Here is a 24,238-nt window from a genome sequence, read left to right as displayed (position 1 = left end):
AGTCAGAAAGGGATAAAGTAGTAGTTATATGCTATTTCTGATTATCTTTCTATCAATAGAGAGAAAAAGGGAAAACAAGTATGTTGACACAATAGAGCTTTCCCTTTAAAAAAAATGAACTTGAAATTGAAAAGATATATTGCCCATATCTGATTTTTCTTATTAGGACTTATTTAGAGTTGCATGAAATTTTTAAGGAAGTTTATCTTACAAAACGTAGAGATAGAGACTATTATAGTCAACTATAGGATAGTTCTTCTCTGTTGTTGATTCCCAGATTTTAGAAAACAATTTTTAAATTAATATTGTTGAGTACCAAAATATCTGTTATAATAATTTAGAAAAATGCCAGAAAATTATAAAGGCGAAGGGGAAGATTAACTGAAGCTAAATGTACCCCCTACAAATGATAAGCATTTAGCACTATGAAGAGTGCTCTGGGGACAGCAAAGAGTACTCTGTCAGGGATAATTTTCTGGGCAGTTGAGGTGGTCTGAGTGATAAAGGAAGGCAGCGAAATAGCAAAACTGGAACTGTTCGGCAGAATTTGCAAAGTTAGTTTGGGATCGTGAGCGTGAAAGTTGGTGCAACAATTGGGTGCTGGGAGGGGGAGGGGAGAAGGGCTCGCCAGCCCCGGCGCCACGACAGGGTTAACGGCGGCGCCGCCCGGTGCACTCTGGGAGTTGTAGGCCGCGGGTATTGTGGGAGTTGTCGTAAAAGTTCGTTCTTCTGGTGTGATGGCCGCCGCCAAGGCAGGAGTTGGGGTATTCTGTCATTCCGGACGGCTTAGGGGGCTCTCTGTATCGTCAGAAGGCCACCGACAGACCCCAGGTTACCGAGGGCCTGTTAAATGTGTGCCTGGGAGGTGGGCGAGCGGTCTGCTGGGTTAAGCTTGGGGCCTCCTGTCGCTAGATTGGCCTGGGGGCCTCTGGCGGCTAAGGGCTAGGTGAGGGGCTCCAGCCTGCCGGACCCTAGCCGTCTGGCTCTCAGCCTTCAAAATATCTGGCAGACCAGCGCCTAAGCGTTTGGGGGCATGCTTTGTTTTGTTGTGGTTTGTATCCTGCACCCCTCCCACTTTTCTTATTGTTCGACTCTGTACTTCTGGTCGTTGATGCTCATGACCCTATTTGGGGTTAGGCTGGGCTCATTTTCTTGGGTCTGGTGGGATTTGTGCAACAAGTGGAATTTTGGAAAGTGTGGACAGAATATCCTGAGTGTTGTCTGTCTTGTTTTAGGTGTGAGAAACTGCATGAGTGGTGAACGTGCCCCTGAGTGTGTGCTTCACTTTCTCTTGCATGTGGTGAACCTTGCCCTTGTGTGCTAATGCTAAGAGGCAGTGTGGGCAGTTCCGCCTTGTGAAGTGCCTTTCGGTTAACTTGGATGTGTTCTTAAACCTTTTCGAGCCTCCAAAAGACTGTTTTGCAATTGTTCGTGGAACAGTATAGTGTGCAAAAAATGAATTTAAAACAGATCCCGCCATCACAATTACCTTTAGTTCTAGGAAGCAGTCCCCTTCACCTTAGTGGTGCTGTGAAGTTGTTTGGGTACTTACGGGAATCGGATTTGCTTTTAGCTGTGTTACCTTACTTTCGGGTCACAGGGTTCCTCTGCATCTTACTTGTTTTTCGGTAATCTCTCAGCTTGAGTCAAAATGCGACACTGTGTATTGACATGTAACTGCACATATCAGAATCTCAGGATAACACCAAATTGCCAAGCAGGTCAGTACCTGTCTTAACACCCCTGCACAAACTCAGTATTTCTGCCACCATGTGCTGCTCCATAAATTCTGCCTTATTTAGAGTCTGGTTGTTGTTTACGTAACTTGAGGCCTAACTAGCCATGAAAAGCTATTTATCAGACAGTATTATGTAAAAGCTTTTCCCCCCCACAAGTAAAATTGTCATCTAGAACGTTTTTTTTATTCAAGTTTGGTGAAATGGGGGATTTAAAATAAGTATAATGTGCTTTTGAAAATCAGCTCTCAGTTTTTAGTTTGGGGGGCAGGCCATGTGACAGAAATGATTTGTAGTGAGAGAGGAAAAAAATTGTTCTTTTTCTTGGTATTTTAGAGCCTATAAAACCTGTTTCTGTGTCATTTTGTTGGACTACTTTCATATATCATTAAAAAACCCTTTGATGTTTTGTAATGTACTGGGTTTTCATAATTCCCCTTTTGTCTGAGTTTGCTTAGTACTTGAGTATTTGAAAATACAGTAATGGTATGGAAGGGAGCAAAGTGGATGGGTTTGTACACGTACTCCTGTTGAATGTGATTTTGGGTATGGATTGGTAAACTAATACTGTTGGCTTGCTAGTCAGGTATCAGGAAGGTATTTCCTTCACTCTGACCTGACCTCAATGTATCTTAGAATATTAATTAACTTGCCAATGGAAAGGGATTGGGAAACTTATTTTTAAATGATCTATATTGCTCATATTTGTTATTGTTAGGTGATGTGGTAAAATACTGGTGGTTTTGTATCTTAGAAAACTTTTTATCTTAGAAATGGCTAGAATTTGTAGATTTGTAGAGTCATAAAATCATTCAAAACCAATGACAACCACAATTTGCTTTGAAAGAAGATGCATACTTTTTTTTAAAAAAAGATCTTATTTATTTATTTGAGAGAGAGTGAGCGCAAGCACGAGTGGGGTAAGGGGCAGGGGGAGAAGCAGGGTCTCCACTGAGCAGGGACCAATGCAGGTCTCGATTCTGGGACTTGGGGATCCTGACCTGAACCGAAGGCAGACACTTAACCGACTGAGCCACCCAGGCACCCCAAGATGCATACATTTTTAATTGCCAAAGTACCTGTGACTCAGATCCTCAACAAATGATTCATTTGAAGGTGCTTGGAGAATAGATAGGTACTTATTTTGATAAGTTTAGAAATAAATGTATCTCTGTATTTTCAAAGAGCCCTTCTGGACATTTGTGAGTAGACAAATGTCTCTAAGAAATGGTGAGATTTTACCCAAGCATTTTAACATTTAGTCCCTGAGGACTTTGTTTTGTACTCTGCTTTCTACCTCCATCATTTCAGTTCTTCTGCTGGTGTGAAATGTTTTTTGAAATACAAGAAAGTCAAACTATACTCCCAGAAAAAATTATGGTAAGATCCACTACCTTCTGGAGAAGATGATTCCTAAGGTTGTCTATATGTATTTGATAAATGTGCCCAAAGTGATCATTTTGAAACTTAGGCTTTGTGTAGTTTTGATGAAACTCCTTTCAGTGAGCTATAGCACCAAATTATTAATTAATTATTAATTTTTTTAAATTAGCCTCCACACCCAGTGTGGGGCTTGAACTCATGACCCGAAGATCAAGAGTCACACGCTTTACTTACTGAGCCAGCCAGGCCTCCCACTGGTAATATTCTTGTTATAAATGAAGACCTTTGGTGCTGGTGTTCATTCAAAAATAAATACCAGCTTACAAATAATACAATGTGGAAGGTAACAAAAAATTAAAGTGTTCATTTTAGATTGTAATCAAAATTTGGAAATACTTGGGTGGAGGGGTTGAGTAGGAATATCTGTTTGAGGCCTTTATGCAAGTCCTTTCTAATTTCGTTTCCCTATACAATACTGTTCACATTGCTGAAAACACACATTTTTTATTAATGTATTTCTGCATCTGTGAACATTTGTGAGTGGTAAAACTGCACATACAAGACAACAAACCACCCATTCAGAATTTGGCCCTTAGTTTTCATTTTCACTATTTGAAGTGGAAGAATTGTTGATTGTACTTTGTGCACTTGTTTATATATTTTGTTTTCAGATGACAATACTCTTAAATACGAAGTGCATCTCCACCTACTCACTCCCCTTTTTGGAGGATAATAAGGTGTCTGAAAGAAAGAGGAAAAGTTTTAAAAATTTTTCATGCCTTTCAATGAATCTTATTTTCTGCTCCTTTCTACGTATATTTCCAGGACCAGATACATTATCTCTGCTCTGCTGGACCTTATTTCTGGAAGACAGGTTATTAATCATAGGATTTTTATAGGCAAGACATAACACACCAATAGTTACAGCAAAAGGTTGTATCTAGGTTAGAAGATATTACTTCATTTCCTATTGGAAAGAAAACAAGATCATATGCATATATTCCAAAACTTAAAGGATTCTATCTATATCTTTTTTTTTAAAAGATTTTATTTATTTGTTTGAGAGAGAGAGTGAGCAAGAGAGAGAGAGAGAAGAAGCAGGGGGAGAGGGAGAAGCAGACTCCCCGCTGAGCAGGGAGCCTGACCTGGGGCTCGATCCTGGGACTCTGGGATCATGATCTGAGCCGAAGGCAGACACGTTAACCAACTGAGCCACCCATGCATCCCAGATCCTATCTATATCTTAAAAATTCAAGAGACCTTAAAAGATTATTTTGCTTTGTCCTCTGCTTTCGTTATTTTTCATTTTGTTCAACTTTCACCCTCAGTGTGCTTGTGTGGCTCTAGAACTTAAATGACATTTTTGTTTATTTTGGAAATTTTTTCTAAATTATTTGCTTCGACTTTTAAAAACCATTTTTTTCCTCCAAAATATCCATAATATTCATTCTAATATCCATGCTTCAAGAAGTCAAGAAGAATATTCTTGAAAAGAAAATAGAGGAGTCTCAGCAGAGAGATAATATTATAGTGTGTGTGTGTGTGTGTGTGTGTGTGTGTGTGAAACAAAATAAAATTTTAGGACTCAGAATACAATAACCAAAATAAAACCCAAAATAAAACCCAAAATTCCCTGGAGGTGCTCAATTGCAGAATGGAGATAATGAAGAAAAGAGTCCGTGAACTTGAAGCTAGAGCAATAGAAATTACCCAGTCTGGTAAACAGAGAGGAAAATGATAGAAAAAATAAATGAACAGAGCCAATGGGACAATGTCACAAGGTCTAGTATTCATTTTATCAGAATCCCAAAAGGAGAAGAGAAAGAGTGGAGTGCAAAAAACATTTGAAGAAACAGCAGCAGAAAACATCCCAATTTTGGTGAAAGATACACACTTAGAACTTCAGGAAGGTCAATGAATCTCAACATATATTCAAAGAAATCCATACCAGACATATCACAATCAGACTACTAAAAATTATTTTAATGAAGCATTCTTGTCACATAACATTTTTTTAAAAGATTTATTTATTTGAGAAAGTGCACACAAGCAGGGGGAGGGGCAGACAGAGTGGAGAGAGAGAATCTCAAGCAGACTCCCCGCTGAGTGCAGAGCCTGAAGCAGGGCTGGATCCCACGACCTTGAGATCATGACCTGAGCCAAAATCAAGAGTCGGATGCTTAACTGATTGAGCCACCCAGGTGTGCTGTGGTGTGCTGTGAATTGTCATATTACATTTTTATAACTAAAATGCTACACATGCTATGTTTCTGTATTCTGGGGGGAAATGAGTTAATGACTTCTTTAAACCTTAGCACCAAGTTCCAGAATGTGGCCTGTAAAAAAATCTAGGGTGTATGGCTTTAGTCTCCTTTTCTATTATTAATGGTCTTTAGTTAACGAAGAGATACATGATTTGTCATTTTCAGACAAGTTTTACTTGAAGACAGTATTACTTCTTGCCTGACACTCATGAAATACATATTTGTGAAATTTTTATTAAGACCATACAAGAAGACATTTTTAATTGATGTGAAAGAATAGAGAGAGTTGTGTATGTTTACTAATCTGAAAAAAATTATTTGTAAACTGCTTTCGTGTTTTATTTTAGCCCCATGTTCCTGGATTTTAAATTGTTTTTAAAGAAGTTTTGTTCTTGTTTTTTTCCAAGGGGATAAGAACCATACTTTCAGTGAAGTTGTATTAAGAGTGGCCAACTTTTTCCTTTATATTTTAGTATTAATTGAAGATATAGAGTATGTGCAGTTTATAAGAGGGAAAGAAAAGGCCCATTGTATTAGTTTAAATGAAGACATCAGTGATTTTAAACTTTTCTGTACTATTTGTTGTAATTATAGAATTTGAATTTATAATGGAGTTAATTTTAAGATATTTGTGAAATGGCTTATTGATAATATTCTATAATACATCTTTTTTTTTTTGAGATACACAGATTTAAGTGATTTTTTTCCCTTTTTTTTTTTTTTAAGAGAGCACTTGAGCAGGGTTGGAGAGAGAGAGAGAGAATCTTAAGTATGCTCCATACACAGCATGGCGCCCAGTGCAGGGCTTGATCTCATGACCCTGAGCCGAATTCAAGAGTCGGGCGCTTAACCAACTGAACCAACCAGATGTCCCTAAATTTTTTCATTCTAACATAAGATTTTAAAAAGAAAACTAATGGTAAAGTAAATGAAACTGACTTGTAGTCTTCTACCTGAAGAGGAAAACTTGGAAAGAACATAATATATAGAAATGCAAAAGTTTTGAGATATGTAATAAGTTTTTTCAATCAGTAAGAGAAGATAGAAAGGTAAGCCATGGTTTGACAGTTCACAAAAGAAAAAATAAAAATGTCATTGCATAACATAGCAGATTCTGTTTTCCAAAGATGACCACAACAGTATCTCCCAGCTGACATGCTGTTCTGCAATGGGATGTCACTCTGTCATCAAAAGGGGTATCTGTCCACTTCCTTAATTTTGGGTAGGCTTTTTGACTGCTTAGACCAAGAAGATATGGTGGAATGGATGATATACCAGTTCCAGGTGTTGCTCTTATCTGGCCTGTTTCTTCCTGCCTTTTGGAAGCCAGCCACTCTGTAAGAGATGCAATTACCCTGAAATCACTATGTCCTAAGAAGGTCAAAGTCATCTGATGAGGTCCTGGAGGATAAAACATCTACTGGAGAGGCCAAGGAGCATTAAGGGACCAGGTGTGTAAGCGAAGAAGCCATTTTGCAAATGGATCTTCCAGCCCCACCTGCCATGGCTGTTGCTATGTAAATCAGATGAACCACCCAGGAGAGCCCTTCTCAATTTTGACCAACAAAATCATGAGCAAAATAAAATGGTTTGTTTTAAACGTCTGAGGTTTTGGGTGCTTTGTTTACGCGTCAGTAGATACCTGTAAAAAATACTGGGAAAAAAAGATTTCATAATTTTTATAAGAGATGGCAGTATAGGATAATATATTTACATGTCTAAATCTGTCAAGGAGCTAGTATCTACAGTAGAACATGGAATGCCTAGATCATCAAACAAAAAACAAGAGCCTCAGTAGAAAAATGCACCAAGGGTATGAACAGGCTAATGACAGAAAGATATGCTCAAACTTACTAGTAATGAGAGGTTCAGATTAAAGCCACAATAAAATATCTGTGCCCAACAGACTAACAAAAATTAGAAAGATGGATAATGTCAAGTGTCGATGGGGATGGGGTGAATAGAAACCCTCATACACTGTTGCTTAGTGTAAAATGGTGGAACTGTTCTGGAGCAGTCTGGCAAAATTTAATATAGATCTGAATAAATTGTTTCTGGATATATGTCCTCAAGAAGTCTTACACAGGTCTCTAAAGGAACAAATACGAGAATCCTAATTACATTGGGTTTTTTGGTGACAAACTTCAAGCCAATGTAGCTTTGATTTTTGTCTTTTTTAAAAAAATATTTATTTGAGAGAGAGCACATGCAAGTGAAGGAGGGGAGGAGCAGGGGGGAGGGAGGGAGACAAGCAGACTTCATGCTGAGCACAGAGCCTGATGCAGGGCAAGCCAAAATCAAGTGTTGGATGCTGAACCAACTGAGCCACCAGGTGCCCCACCAATCTAGGTTTCTTAATCATTGAGGGGGCTAGGTAAAATATGGTGGAGGCACACACATGCAGTTGTGCATTAGATAGAAGCAAAGGACTACATATATCTACCACATCTGCATATGTTTTAAAAATACAATTTAGTGAACATAATCAACAATGGAGTCTATAACAATATCATTTGTATAAATTTAAAACACATGGACACAAAAATGTAAGAAAATATTCAAAAACCTATGTCAAACACATTGGAATGTTGCCTAAGAACAAGAAAAAAGTTGCTCATAGAGGGAGAAGTGGGGAATGAGGTAAAAGAAATTAAAGGCCAATGATGATGGTGTGCTGTGAATTAATGTGTATGAGCAAATGTTCTGTGCCTGAGGTCCAACAATAACCTACTCTGCTCAAGAGAAGATTATAATTCTCCAGGAGTCCAAAAAAGTAAATTGAAAGAATAGAACTATTTGTCAAGTCTGCCACACTTGGGGGAAAAAAAAAATTTTAATGAGAGCAGTACTTACAAAAGTGTGGTCAAGGGGTGTCTGGGTGGCACAGTCAGTTAAGCCTCAGACTCTGTTTCAGCTCAGGTTGTTATCTCGAGGTTGTGAGATCTAGTCTCACATCGGCTCTGTGCTCAGCAAGGCGTCTGCTTGAGATTCTCTCTCCCTCTGCTGCTCCCGCTTGTGCTCTCTCTCTCTCTCTTTCTCAGACCTTTAAAAAAATTAGGTCAGGGTCACCTGGGTGGCTCAGTTGTTGAGCGTCTGCCTTTGGCTCAGGTCCTGATCCCAGGGTCCTGGGATCGAGCCCCGCATCGGGCTCCCTGCTCCGTGGGGAGCCTGCTGCTCCATCTCCCTCTCCCCCTGCTTGTGTTCCCTCTCTTGCTGTGTCTCTCTCTGTCAAATAAATAAAATCTTTAAAAAAAAAATGCAGTCAAACAGATAAGCTCATATTTTGTTGGATATATAAATCGGTATGACCTTTATAAATGACAATATTTACAAAGAGCCTTAAAAATGCTCATGCCCTAGCAAAAAACAACTATAAAATGAACTTTAGAAAACAAAACCATTTAAATAGTGCAGCAAACAGGAAATACTTAGGGATATATTTAACGAAGTATGTGGAAGACCTGTATGCAGAAACTATAAAACACTGCTGAGAGAAACTAAAGAATCCTGAAATGATGAGAGAGATACAATGTTCATGGATTGGAAGACACAGTATTGTTAAGATTTCACCTCTCTTCAAATTGATCTATAGATCCAAAAAAAACTCCAGTCAAAATACCAGTAGGCTTTGAATTATTTTTATAGAATTCAGCAGGCTAAATTTGTATCGAAATGCAAATAGAGTAGCTAAGACAAGACGCACTGATTTCGAGACTTTATAGTAATCTAGACAGTGTAATTTTAACATAATGATAGATATATAAATCAGTGGGACAAAACAAAGTGGAGGTGTACACATATATCAACTGATTCTCAGCAAAAGTGCTGAGGTAAATCAGTAGGGAAAAATGTTTCAACAAATGACATAGGAACACTTGGATATCATTGGCAAAATGATGAGCTTTGTTCCTCGTTTCATACTATATACAAAGATTAACTTGAAATGGGTCACAAACTTAAACACAAGAGATAAAACTTCTAGAAAAAACAGGAGGGAAATCTTTGTGATCTTGGGTAATGCAAAGATTTCTTAGATAAGGCACAGAAAGTAGAAAGCATTAAAAAAAAAAGTTGATAAATAGGGATGCCTGGTTGGCTCAGTGGATAGAACATACAACTCTTAATCTCAGGGTTGAGTTTGAGCCCCACGTTGGGTGTAGAGATTACTTAAAATCTTTTTTAAAAAGTTAATAAATTGGGTTTCATTAAAATAAAAATCTTCTTCGTCAAAATACACTGTTAAGAAATAAAAATACAAGCCATAGACTGGGAAAAAATATTTGTAACACATCTGATAAAGGATTCCTCTTCAGGATATATAAAGAACCCTTAGAACTCAGTAATAAGACAGACAACCTAATTAAAAGAATGAACAAAACTTGGTTAAATAAATGAGCCAAAGATGGTCTCTGTGTATTGGCTCCAAGTTTATTTATTTATTTATTTTAATATTTTATTTATTTATTTGTCAGAGAGAGAGAGGAAGAGCACAAGCAGGGGGAGCTGCAGGCAGAGGCATCCCTCCAAGTTTATTTCTTTACTACAGTCTGAGAGCTTTTAGTTATAAAAGCCCACCAGTGCCAAACTCAAATTTGTATACATTCCATTATTTACAAAATAGCCCAAACAAGGGGATTTTTAGAACCTGCCTGCTTTGCATACTCTAGGAAACCAAACTCCACATCTGCTGGCAATCAATAAGATAAGCCCTGGGGGCACCTGGGTGGCCCAGTTGGTTGGGCGGCTGCCTTCGGTTCAGGTCATGATCTCAGGGTCCTGGGATCGAGCCCCGTGTTGGTCTCCTTGCTCAGTGGGGAGTCTGCTTGTCCCTCTCCCTCTGCTGCACCCCTGCTTGTGCTCTCTCACTCATGCGCTCTCTCTCAAGTAAATAAATAAAAATCTTAAAAAAAAAAAAGATAAGCTCTGGGCCATAAAGGTCCCCAAGCCTTTGGTGGGGCCTTTCGAAGCTCTGACTCAGACGCTCTACCATGCTGCTGGAACACATCACCTAGATGTGTAAGCCTCCTGTCTGATCGCCCTCTCCTCTGGGAATTCCCTTGCCCTCCTCCCTTTTTGGATGGTGACCCCCTCACTGTCAGCCTACAAACAGTCTCATGATGAGGGACTTCATGCAACCCTGAAAACTCCTGAAACTCTAGGTACTGCCCAATAAAGCCTGTGTGTTATTGCTTCTTGTGTTCTTATCTTGATCAGTCCCCAAATCCCCAACAAGACTTTAGCAGACACTTTACAAAAAAGAAATGACTGTGCAATAAGCACATAAAAAGATGCTCATTATCTTTATTCTTCAGGGAAACACTAATTAAAGCCACATTGAGTTACCAGTATATATCTACTAAATGAAAAAGACCGACACTACCAAGTGGTGGTGAAGACATGGTGCAAAATGATACAGCCACTTTGGAAAACAGCTTTTCAATTTATTATAAAATTAAACATTTACCATGTAATCTGTAATTCAACTTCTCAGTATTATTTACTCAAGAAAAATAAAAGCATATGTCCACATAAAGACTTGTATGTGAACATTCATAGTTGTTTTATTCATGTAGTCAAAAATTGGAAAGTCAAATGTTCATCAACTGAAGAATGGATAACCAAATGGAATACTCAGGAATGAGAAGGGATAGACTACCAATACTTGCACCATGGATTAATCTCAAAGACATTATGCTAATGGAGAAGTCAGACACAAAATATTTTATACTATATGATTCCATTTATATGCATTTCTAGAAAAGGCAAAACTAGAGTGATAGTAAACAAAACCATTGGTTATGATGGATGAAGGATCAGGGAGGGGATGGACTATAAAGCATGAGGAAATGTGTATCTTGATCCTGGTAATTATGCAACTCTACACATTTATCAAAAGTCATCAAACACTTTAAATTTATGAATTGTATTTATCTCTCGGTAAGGTAGACTGAGAAAAAAACAAAGTACTCATGCCTTTAAACTCAGTAATTGCATTACTTTTTTTAAGTTTTTTTTTTTTTTTTAAGCAATCTCTACTCCCCATGTGGGGCGAATTTATGACCCTGAGATCAAGAGTGATGTGCTCTACCAACTGAGCCTGCCCGACACCCCAGTAATTGCAATTCTAAGAATTTAATATAAAGAAATAATCTGAGATGTGTTTAAAACATACTAGAGTGGGGGTGCCTGGGTGGCTCAGTTGTTAAGCATCTGCCTTCGGCTCAGGTCATAATCCTAGGGTCCTGGGATCAAGCCCAGCATTGGGCTCCCTGCTCAGCAGGAAGCCTGCTTCTCCCTCTCCCACTCCCCCTGCTTGTGTTCCCTCTCTGGCTGTGTCTCTCTCTGTCAAATAAATAAATAATAAATAAATAAATAAATAAATAAATAAATAAATAAATAAAAATAAATAAATAAAGTCTTAAAAAAATATACTAGAGTGTTCAACATTATTTATAATAGCTAACTTGAAACAACCTAAATGCCCAGCAATAGAATATTGTTTAGATATTTAGATATTTAGTCTATGATATGTTCATGCAGGGAATTTGTCAAGCCATGAAAAATTACATAGAAAATAGGAGTTGGAGAAATGTGTGCTACTTTAAATAAAAAGGCAGATTACAATACAGTATGTGCTCTGGCTTTTTACTTTTGTTTTTATTTTAAAACTGGCAGTTAACAGAGTAAAACATTTTTCACTATGTCATTGATAAATGAGGGGCAAGTGGGATTTTGTGATATTATGCAAATAGGATCTGAAAATCTGCTACCTCCATATATATTTTTTTCTTCTAATGGGAAATGGAAGAGATTAAACATTTGAGTGTATTGTTAGCATTTCATATTTTTTCCCATTGAAAATTTATTAGATTGACATCAGGATTTATGCTGGGATTCTAAAAAAGTAACAGGAGGGGTTGTTTTTAGATTCATATCTTTTTCTTATGTAATATATATGTAAAATGTAAAGAAAAAATGAATGTGAAAGGAAGTGGGAAATTTATATATGTGTTTATTATGTCATATTTGATACATAAATGTTATAAGGCATAAAAATAAAATAAATGCCTGTGGAAAAAAGAAGAGATTAAACGTTTAGACAATGTTCTTTAGCAACAAGATAGGCCAAATTCATTACTTCTTTTTACAATAAAACAGGGATTATATGCATCCTGAAGGATATTGACTAATATTTACAAATCCTCAAGGTGATATCCTTAGCTTTGACTTTATAAAAAAATCTCCCTAAATTAGCTTAAGAGGACACTTATCTATCTGTATCTAAAATCAGAAGGGAGTTAAAATGAGATTAATTAGACATGGACCCACAGTACATTTCCTGGGGTATGTTAAGGATCAGAATATCTGATCCCATCTAAAGCCTGCAGGTAAAATGTCCCATGTACTGGCTGGCAGTCCCAGAGCAGGATCCTGTTCAGGAACACTTGGACTATTAAATATTCCCACCTTGAGCCAGGGGAGGTAAAACAGGTAAACTAAATGGTGTTTGAATATACATTCAATAGGGAATAAAGGGCCTGTGAAATTCTTTGATTAGTCTCTCTCAGTGTCCTGAAATTTTCATTTCATGATTGAAAGAAAGAATGAATTAACTCTGAGATCTCCAGTTCTTATCTCCAATTTTGATAGACCCTAGAACATTAAGGAAATATCTAAAATTGGGTATATTTTGGGACACCTGACTGGCTCAGTCTGTAGAGCATGCAACTCTTGATCTTGGCATTGTAAGTTCAAGCCCCACACTGGGTGTAGAGATTACTTAAATAAAAATCTTTAAAAAGTAATAAAATTGGATATATTTTTCAGTATCCATTAGCTTTTTGAAAGTAAATTAGAAAAAGTTTTATGGCAGTATTCAAACTTTTTTTTTTTTTTTTGAGAGGGAGAGAGAGAAGGGGAGAAGGCAGGAGGGAGAGGGAGAGAGAGAATCTTAAGCAGGCTCCACACCCAGTGTGGAGCTTGAGGCAGGGCTCAATCTCACAACCCTGAGATCTTGACCCGAGCCAAATCAAGAGTTGGATGCTTAACTGGCTGAGCCACCCAGGCATCCCATTCCCTAAACAATTTATTTTTATCTTTTTTTTTTAAAGATTTAATTTATTTATTTGTCAGAGAGAGAAAGAGAGTGAGCACAAGCAAGGGGAGCGACAGGCAGAGGGAGAAGCAGGCTCTCTGCTGAGCAAGGAGCCTGATGCGGGACAGGATCCCAGGAGCCTGGGATCATGACCTGAGCCCAAGGCAGATGCTTAACTGACTGAGCCACCCAGGCATCTCTCCCTGAGCAATTTAAATCATGTTTTCTATACACTTGGAAACCTGTAATCAAAAATTATAATCTTGTCCACAAATTGGGTGGGGTTTTTTTTTTGTTTTATCTATAAGTTTGCAATTAATTGGATTTCTATAGACAGCGTCTTCTTTTATGTTAAGCCCAGTTCATTAAAATTTATGTGTAAATAAGAAGTATTCTTGGTTTTGGAAAGCAAGTGTTTTTTGACCATTCCTATTTAAATGGTTAAAATATCTCATTCATCAGATGATGAATGAGTAGCTTATTTATGAGGAACTTGTGAAAATATTACAAGTTGGCCCTTTGGTCTCTCTACAAATCCAGGCCAAAAAGAGACCCATATTAAGGAACTTACAGAAAGAGTGTTCATTCATATATCTTCACTAAACACACACATATATACGTATCTAATAAAAATGTAATATAAATAAGGCAATTCTTACGAAGAAATATCTAAGACAAAGTATGGATTGGGAATAGAAAACAGAGAACTTGGAACTGCTTGTGTCTTGCATAAAGGTCATTTCTCCCTAATTAAAACCAGAGTGTCAATGTTTTATTCCCAGTGTCAGAGAGCTATTGTCATTTATACGCATGCATTTTGTTTCACTCTGAACTTCATCTAAGACAAGTATGCCAGCGCCACGAGAAGCTGTTTACATGGCATCAGACTATAAATCAAGACCACAAGCCTTGTGCTCTAAGAAGGAAGCTATTTCACCTTTACAGTATTCACATATTGTTTCTTTCTCTCTCTCTTTTTGCCTTTGGTATTCAGAAAGTGGAACGCTGTTTCCTAAATAGATCATTTGTACCTGTTTCTGGTGATTATTTGTGGTGAGTCTAGTTACTGATTTTACATCTGTTTTTAGCAACCCACTTTCAGTAGTTCTTTGTGTTGCTAACCTAACTACCCATTTTTTGCAGCTTACTTAAACACATGTTTTTTTTCATTCATCTCACTTTCTTGCTAGCTTTTCCTGTCCATCTTAACGTTCTCAACTTGATGAATCTTCCACGTGTGTCAATTTTAACAATGAAATGGCTTGTTATTTTATTAGCAAAATGAATTTATTTGGGAATAGCAAGGGAATTGCAATTCAGGACAAGTAGACTGGAAAAACCATAGGCAAGCCCAAAGAGACAAAGGGAAGGTAAGCCTTTATTAGGTTTCGGGGGAGGTTTGTTTTGCACGAAAGTTCGTTGGAGGACACGTGTTTGAGGCTGTGGCGGTTTCTCACTGGCTGCAAGTGGTGGTGTGTTGTTGCTGGGGCAGAAAGAGACCTTCCTTCTTGCTCGCTGTGTAGGCTGCAACCAGTGGTATGCATGTGAGCCCCCCCCCTTGAGGGCTTCCCAGCTCCATTTTCAATGAGGTTTCCTTTACTACTTTTCACAGATGGAAAGCATGCTGGAAACTTTGAAAGAGAAAAACAAGTATGCGGTGTGTGTGATTACAGGGCTATATGACTTTCAAACAAAAGCACATTAGCCATATCAACAATTGCAAAGAGACCATTAAAAAAAAAGACATTAATAAGGCAGAAAGTTGGGAATATCTGATGGTAAGAATCCTGTTAATTCTTTTAGGTAGGATAATGGTGTTATGCTTTGTTTTCGAAAAACAGTCCCTTATAATTTTAGAGGTACATGCAGAAATAATTACAGAAAAAAATGATTATGTTTTCTGTGATCTGCTTCAAAATAGTTCAGGAGAGGGGGCACCTGGCTGGCTCAGTCAGTGGAGCATGCAACTCTTGATCTTGGGGCCGTGAGTGTGAGCCCCACATTGGGCATAGCTATTACTTAAATAACATAGGAAAGGAGAAGTGGATAGTTGTGTAAACAAGATTGGGCATGAGTTGATAGTTATGAAAGTTCATTATACATGGAAGTTCATTGTATTATCCTGGCTACCTTTTCATATGTTTGAAATTATCCATAACAAAAAGGTACATGCATTTCTAAAAGGGTTAACAGGGGCACGTGGGTGGCTCAGTTGGTTAAATGTCCCACTCTTGATTTTGGCTCAGTTTGGGATCTCAGGGTCATGGAATCAAGCCCCACATCAGGCTCCACACTCAGTGTGGAGTGTGCTTGGGGTTCTCTCTCTCCCTCTCCTTTTGCCCCTCCCCCTGCTCAAGCGAGCACTCTCTCTCTCAAAATAAGTAAAAATAAAATCTTAAAAAAATAAATAAAAGGGTTAATAATCTCATACAAATAACCTTGTAATAACCTTTTACAGATCATTAGGAAAAAGAGAAATATACCAAGTGAGCAAAAGATATGAACAGTGTGCAAAAGAAATACATAAACGGTAAATAAGCATATGAAGAAAATTTCAGTCTCAAAAACATGCAAATTAGGACAATGTGTGATATTGTGATTTATAGTGAGAAACAAATATTTGGTCTTCATCCACTCTTACTGGCTCGCAACTCCCCAAACCTTTGGAATTTCCTAAGGAAAAAGAGCAATGGGAGTATCTTTTATTATAATATTTAGCCTTATGTAATCAGTTCCTGAAATAGCTCCATAGCCATAAAGGAGGAAGGAGTGCATTGTTATTCACAACAGGCCCGGTTCAACCACATCTAAATTTATGTTAATTAGATGAGTTTTGGAAAACTCCTAAGGATGGGGGCCAGTTCTCAGGGGAGCTAACCAGCACTGGAGGGTTGGAACTTTCAGTCCCATCCCTCACCCTACCTCCAGAAAGATGAGAGGGGCTGGAGGTTAAATCAATTGCCAATGGCCAATGATTTAATCAATCATGCCTATGTAATGAACCCTCCATAAAAACCCAATAGTATGGGGTTCAGGGATTTTCCAGGTTGCCGAACATGTGGATGTGCTGGGAGTGTGGCATGTCTGTGGAGGGCACTGGACTGCCATGTCCCTTCCCATGTATCTTATCTTCTCCTACACATCTTTTCCATCTGGCTGTTCCTGAATTGTATCCTTTTCTAATAAACTGGTAACCTAGTAACATAAACTGTTTTCCCAAGTTCTGTGAGCCACTCTACAAATTAATAGAACCCAAGGAGGAAGTCTTGGGAACCTCCAGTTATAGCCAGTTGGTCAGGAGCACAGGAAACAACCTGGACTTGTAACTGGTATCTGAAGTGGGGACAGTCTTGTGGGGCCAGGTAGCATCCAAATGGAGTTAATTTAATTTCTTGGTGGTGCTGGAAAACACATTTGGAAAGGAGATACTTTTTTTCACCTGTAGAATTGACAGAGAAAAAAGTTTAATGAGAACTACTATTGACGAGGATGAGGTAAAGCAAATAGTCCATTTACCACTCACTAGTGGGAGAGTAAATCCAGTAGGTACCTAGGGGATTCTTGGCTGTCATCTCTATCTTCTCCAAAGGGGTGGGCATTATTCGCTATTCCCATTTTACATATGAGCTAACTAAATACCAGAATTATCCAAGGTCACACAACTGAGGGCTTGTTTTTTTCCTTCTACTACTGGGAAAGAAGATTCTGTTGATGAAATATTTTGCAATATATATGATAATGAGTTCTCTAGAGTTATTTTCTGACCTAGGTGATCCCAGATGATTGAGAAATAGAGCAGACATAAGCCCAGCCCAAGACTGAGAGCAAAGCCCAGCTGATGCCAGCCTGTGTCAGCCAAGCCCTAGTCTACCCACAGACGTGGGAGAGAGAAGTAAATGTAGTTCATTGTACACCAAGGAGGTTTTGCGGTTGTATGTTGCCAGCAGCCGCCTGAGGTCTCACCTCCTTTCCCTCCCTACTGCCCTTACACTGTAGTCCTCCTACTGTTGCTTCCTCCCTGAGTGCTTTAGCCTTATAGCCATCAGGTCCCTCAACACTGGGATGCTAAGAAAGGTGGGCTATTCATTTCTCCATTTTCTTTACCTTGTTTCAAAGATTTGAGGAGGCTTATTAAAATTCTCCTAATGCAAAGTAAAGAAAAATAGAAGGGAGCTAGAAATAGGAAAATCTATTTAGATCCCCTAAATAGGGAAAGGGAACATAGTTCACTAATGATATTTATTTCACAGAAGCATAACCAGTATTCTAATTTTTTAACATCCTAGAAACTGGGAAACATGAGATAGTTTTCCTATCTCATGCCTGCAAGGTGGCAACAAAGTTGAAGACTTGCCAGATGGCCCAACTGGGATGTCAAAGGGTAACCAACTAATTGTTCACTTTTTTTTAAAGACTATTTATTTATTTATTTATTTATTTATTTATTTATTTATTTATTTATTTGACAAAGAGAGACACAGCGAGAGAGGGAACACAAGCAGGGGGAGTGGGAGAGGGAGAATCAGGCCCCCCGCCCCTCCGCAGAGCAGGGAGCCCAATGCGGGGCTCGATCCCAGGACCCTGGGATCATGACCCGAGCTGAAGGCAGATGCTTAACAATTGAGCCACCCAGGCACCCCTTGTTCGCTGTTTTTAACTGCTTGTTTTTCTCACCTGAGACAGCAAACAAACTGGTTTGGGGCAGGTGAGACAATACAATGTGACTCTTTCCATTATCACGCCATTTCAGTTCTTGGTTCTATATAGGAAAAATTCATGAGTTATAACTGAAGAGGAAAACAGAGCCAACAGACAAGCTATATAGTTTTTAAGTTGTGAGTGATTTTATTTTTCCACTGGAAGTTATTGCTCCCTGCCACTAATTTTTATCCTTTCCTCCAACAATAATAATCCATTCGTTCATTTAATGAGTGTGTATTGAGAGCCTACTGTTTCCCAGGGCTACGCTGATGAATGAAACAAACAGACCTTTATGGAGTTAAAGTATGGTTGCTGTAGGATGAACTTTGGTGCTTTTGAAGACTATATAGGGCCGGCCCTTATGGCTTGAGTACAGTGAACAAGAGAGAACTGGGGCCAGATTCAGGTATGCTTCCTTGGGACTCACACATGCACGGTATTAGTTTTGTATTGTTGCTATTACAAATTCCCACAAATTAGTGGCTTAAAGCGACACACACTTGTTATCTGACAGTTCTATAGGTTAGAATTACAAAATCGGACTCACTGGACTAAAGTTAAAGTGTTCCTTTCAGAGGTTCTCGGGAAGGGTTTGTCTCCTTGCTTCTTTTCAGCCTCTAGAGGCTGCTTCCAATCCTTGGCTCACAGATCCCTTCCTCCGTCCTCTAGCAAGCATCACTGCATCTCTCTGACCATTCTTCCATAGTTGCGTCTCCTTTTCTGACCAAATCTGGGGCAGGTTCTCCAATTTTAAGGACCCATGTGACATAGATTAGGCTCGCTTGGATAATCTTCCCATCTTGAGGTCCTTAACTTAGTCATATCATCACAATATGTTGTTCGATAAGGTAACATTTGCAGGTTCTGGTGATTAGGATGTGTATCTCTTTAAGTGTGGGGAGGATCATTATTTTGCCTAACACACACTTACACATACAAAGGTAGTTATGTCATGAATATTAAAATTTATATAAAAATTTTTCTCAAAAATGGAAATAAATAAAGGAACATAAACAAAAATACTGCACCCCAAAACAGAGGCATAATCATTTTCGAAAAAGTTTTTCATATATATATTATTCATTAATGTCTCTGATGAAATATTGCCATTGATATTGAAGAAAAAAGAAACAGAGAGATACAGCTACAGTAAACAACATGAATAATTCTTGGAAACGTGATGTTGAGTAAAAAAGGAAGTCCCAGAAGACTACCCAAGTATAGGTCTTAGGTTTATATGAGTTTCCTCACCTCAGGGCTACAATAACAGATTGATAACAACTAGGCAGCTTTAAAGGACAAAAATTTATTCTCTCACAGTTTTGTTGGCTAGAAGTCCAAAATCAAGGTATGGGCAGGGCCCTCTGACGGCCCTAGGGAAGAATTCTTCCTTGCCTGTTCTAGTTTCTGGGGGCTGTTGGCAATCCTTAAATTTTTTGATTTGTGGTTGCACAACTACATTCTCCAGCTCCTATGACCTTTCCTCTGACTCCAAATCTCCCTTTATAAGGACACAGTCATTGAATTTAAGGCCCACCCTAGTCTAGTCTAACATCTTAATTTGATTACATCTCCAAAGACCCTATTTCCCAATACAGCCACATTCATATGTTGGTGGGGACCAGTTAGGATTTCAACATATCTTTTGGGGGACACAATTCAACCCATACAATCAGGTTTCCCAGGAAACAGACTCTGAGATTGAGATTTGCTTGCAGGGGACTTATTTATGGAGTCCTCTGGGGAGCAGCGTCTATAAGGGAGTGAGGGAAGTGGGATTAAGCTGAGGGAGTAGTTGAGCTGTGATGCAGGAGTAACAGAAGCCTGGGCTGATCCCACAGGGAGCTCTGAAGCTAGGATGGCCTCACAGATGTCCATAATTGAGATAAGTGGGCCAGGCATGTGTAGTCCTGCATTAACTAGGCATTGGTTGCAGGCTACCTGTGGGGAGAGGGCAAAGCAACTCCCTTCAGCCAAGAACAGCTCCCATAGGGGGTCACAACTGGGAGCCCTCAGCAACTAGCATTCTCTGCAAATGAATGTCTCGGTCCTGGAGAGGATATCAGGATTGCATACTCCAGCATCCACTATATTATGGTTTTCAATAGATCTCAAAAATAAGCAAAAGTGTACAATATATTATTTCATATAAATTTGTGATAAAGTATTTACATGCAGGTATATGTATATATACATATATATATATACTTTAAATATTTATACCTAAAAGCAGTAGAATGATACAGAATATTTAGGACTGTAGGGATAGGGTAGGTTCTTGGTTTTTTCGTTCTTGAGTTGGGTGGTGGGTTTATAGCTTTTTATTATATTATGACTTATAACTAGCTTATGTATTTCATGTAATCTTTTGTATGTGGCAGATAAGTAATCTCTACACCCAACGTGGGACTCGAACTCATGACCCCAAGATCAAAAATTGCATGCTCTACTGACTGAGCCAGCCAGGTGCCCCTGTATCAAACATATTTATAAATATAATAAAAATAAGAAAGAAAATGAGGCAAAAGTAATAGCAATTAAAGTAGCTAGAAATTTTAGAAAAAATATGAGTAAAGATAGCAAATCCTGAGTCCATTGCTAAAGTAGTCATTAAGATGAAGACAAACTTCCCCTGAAATTCCCCAATGTTACTTACTTTAATTTGCTTGCATAACCATCCTGAAATTTTATTTTTGGATGGAAGTATGATGCTGACAAAAATATATGATTTTCTTTCCCTTTCACCTAGTGCTAAATTGATTTGTTCACCATGGCACTAATTTTTTTTTTTAAATGAAAGAGTATTTTGGGTAAGGTTGTTGGAATGATTAATAGATCTGTTGGTGCAATAAAGAAATCTGGTTCATGCACAATATTGATATGTCAAGGTTTCACCATGGTAATTTTAAGTATTCATTTATTATTTAAAGAATCTCTACACCCAATGTGGGGATCAAACTCACAACCTGAAGATCAAGAGTCCCATGCTCGGGGTGCCTGGGTGGCTCAGTCGTTAAGCGTCTGCCTTCCGCTCGGGTCATGATCTCAGGGTCCTGGGATTGAATGCTGCATCAGGCTCCCTGCTCAGCCTGCTTCTCCTTTTCCCACTCCCCCTGCTCGTGTTCCCTCTCTTGCTGTCTCTCTCTCTGTGTCAAATAAATAGATAAAAATCTTAAAAAAAAAAAAAAAAAAAGAGTCTCATGCTCTTCCGACTGAGCAGGCCAGCCACTACTCACCATGGTATTTTTAATGGTGTATTGAATGGATGGAGAAAGAGGGTTGTTGGATTGTTTGTATGATCACAGTTTTTACTTAAAAAAAAAAGTGTATGTATGTTGTCTATATCGTATAGCTTTATATTTACATAGAAAAAGAAATGGAAGAAGGCACTCCAAATTACCAGCTGTCATTTGTGGGGATCAGAAATGGGGTGGGATACTTTTTCACTTTATATACCTCTGTGATCTTTTGAAACTAAAAAATAAAATATTAAAACATGTTTTTTGATCACTTGTTTCAAAACGACTGGTTTTAGTTTTCTTAGGCAAGAGTCCCATCTTCAAGAGTTTGTTTCCATGTTGGAAAATGGCACTGCTACTGGGATCTTTGAATGGGATAATGTATGTGAAGTCAACTTTTAAAATGCTAATGCAATAACGAAGCAGAGTAAATGTTCATGTGCATGTCTTTTGGTAATATTATTTGTGAAAGAAATTAAATGGTAATATTGTTTGTTAAATAAATATTAATTTTTTGGAAACCTCCTGATTTCTTTTTTTTTTTTTGAAGATTTTATTTATTTATTTTTGGGAGAGAGAAAGAGAAAGAGCACACATGAGCCGGGGGGGTAGGGTGGTGGAGGGGCAGAGGGAGAAGCAGACTCCCTGATGTGGGACTCGATCCCAGGTCCCTGGAATCATGACCTGAGCTGAAGGCAGACACTTAACTGACTGAGCCACCCAGGCACTCATGGAAACTTGATTTCTAATGCCAAAAATTTCAGTTTCTTTTAAACCTGTTTGTTAATCATGGTTGTTTTTTTTTTTTTTTGATTCCAGGACTGAACACCTTCTCAACTGAACTTAAAGGAGAGATTAAGTACAATGTTTTGAGCTATGTTTAAATGAAGATGAGCTAGGAGAAGACAGAACTGTTAAAAATACATAAGTTTTATTATGTAGCCAAATGAAGGATTCGGCTCTTTTGTAACGGTATTCTTAAAAATTCCTAGCTTCTATGAAATTCCCTAGTTATGGAATTTTCTTTCATTATATTGAGCTACTCCTGATTCCATCATGAAAATCTGATCTGAAACTCAATTTACAGAAATACTGAAAATGAATTTGAAATTAAATGAGACCATCTGTATGCTAATATGATGCAATATTGTTGATTCACATTTTTCCATATTAAAGACTGTTCTGAACTCTAAATCTTTTAAATAAATGAGACCGAAATTTAATGTGGTTGTGTCTGAGTATGCTACTTGTATAACAACCAGCTATTTCCAGGGACTCTTCACCTCTCTGTTAATCATTTTTTATGCTGCCTTTCTGAGCTAGTTATTGAGACATGATTTCATAACCACACCTTTTTAGCTGAAATCCCAGTTCTGCCACTTACTCTCTATATGTCCATAGGAAAGTTACTTAGATATTTTAGGCCTCATTTTTCTCACTGAACACTTAACGCCTTTCTGCCAATCACTGCTAAATGCTTATATAGTATTGTCCAATTTTACTGTTGTGAAATTTGAATGCTTAGTAGCTAAATCCATACACGATCATAGAGCTAATAAGAGGTAGAGTTGAGATCTGGTTCCAGATTTACCTGACACCAAAGCCCAAAGTTTTATAGTATTGCTTCCTCTTTGGAGAGTTATTAATGGTTTCATATGTTTGGTTAGGATGTCTGCCAATCCCTGGGAACCCTGGTCTGTATGTTAAATTTTAGCACAGAATACTGCTGAATAGGAGTAGACCATCATTGTAGGTGCCTGTATGCATTAGAAGGTTTTTTTAAAAAAATTTAAAAATTTTTTTAGAAAGATTTTATTTATTTTTTGAGAGAGCTCAAATTGGGGGAGGGGCATGAAGAGAGGGAGAGGAAGAAAGGGTGCGATCCCAGGACCCTGAGATCGTGACATGAGCTGAAGTCAGACACTCAGCCAACGAGCCACCCAGGTGCCCCTGCATTAGAGCTTTTAAGTGGTTCATAAAATTTCTCCAAAGACAAAAGATTGCTGTTCAGTTCCAAAAGTATATAGCCCTCTGGACCTCAAAGGGCTTTCTCTGGCACAGACACTTCACCCTGTGATGCTACTGTCTTTTTCTTTTAGTAAATATATGTGTGTATTCTTTTTTTAAAAAAAAAATTATTTATTTATTTGACCCAGAGACAGACACAGTGAGAGAGGGAACGCAAGCAGGGGGAGTAGAAGAGGGAGAAGCAGGCTTCCTGCCGAGCAGGGAGCCTGATGCAGGGTTTGATCTCAGGACCTCTGGATCATGACCTGAGCCAAAGGCAGATGCTTAACGACTGAGCCACCCAGGCGCCCCATATGTGTGCATTCTTAATAAAGATTATTCTTATTAATTGCAAGGGTACTGTTCAGACCTGATAGGAAAAAATGGGTACCAAAATGAGGTGGTTTCAATCAATATTCCTTGAGCAAAAATACCATACTCGATACGAATTCTAAGAACAGTAGAAAGTCCATTTCAATGGTACCTGTCATTATTCATTAAAAAAAATCCAAAATCAACAGCTATTTTTTGTTGTCGGTTTATTTTTATGGCAGATGCTATGGTAGGTGCTAGAGGCATGTGTGTGTGTGTGATGTGTGTGTGTGTGTGTTCTTCAAAATCACAACAAACCCTCAGTGAGTATTTGTTGCTCTCTCCTTTCCTCTACCCCGTCCTACTCTGCCAGATTGATTTCTACTTAGCCTTAGATCCCAGCTCAAATGTCACTTCCTTAGAAAGGCTTTTCAGGGCAGTCCCCTTTTCCCATCTAAATTAGGTCCTCCCTTTATCTTCTTCTCTTAACCCCTATTCTTT

The 24,238-nt window shown here is 38.4% G+C and overlaps 1 long non-coding RNA gene across 1 annotated transcript; it reads left to right on the top strand.

Annotated features, from left to right (window-relative positions):
* The first annotated feature begins 719 nt into the window (after positions 1-719).
* On the top strand, positions 720-22,641 carry LOC123857220 (uncharacterized). Its single transcript, XR_006793812.2, has 4 exons — positions 720-831; positions 14,473-14,531; positions 15,091-15,256; positions 22,238-22,641. It is a non-coding gene; the product is annotated as an uncharacterized LOC123857220 (long non-coding RNA).
* Positions 22,642-24,238: the final 1,597 nt, after the last annotated feature.

This window comes from Mirounga angustirostris, unplaced genomic scaffold, assembly GCF_029215605.1.
Source record: "Mirounga angustirostris isolate CCGP_5_RB_7025 unplaced genomic scaffold, mMirAng1.0.hap1 SCAF_13, whole genome shotgun sequence".
Lineage (NCBI taxonomy): Eukaryota > Metazoa > Chordata > Mammalia > Carnivora > Phocidae > Mirounga > Mirounga angustirostris.
The sequence above is the reverse complement of the archived record's forward strand: the minus strand, read 5'-3'. Positions and strand labels throughout refer to the sequence as shown.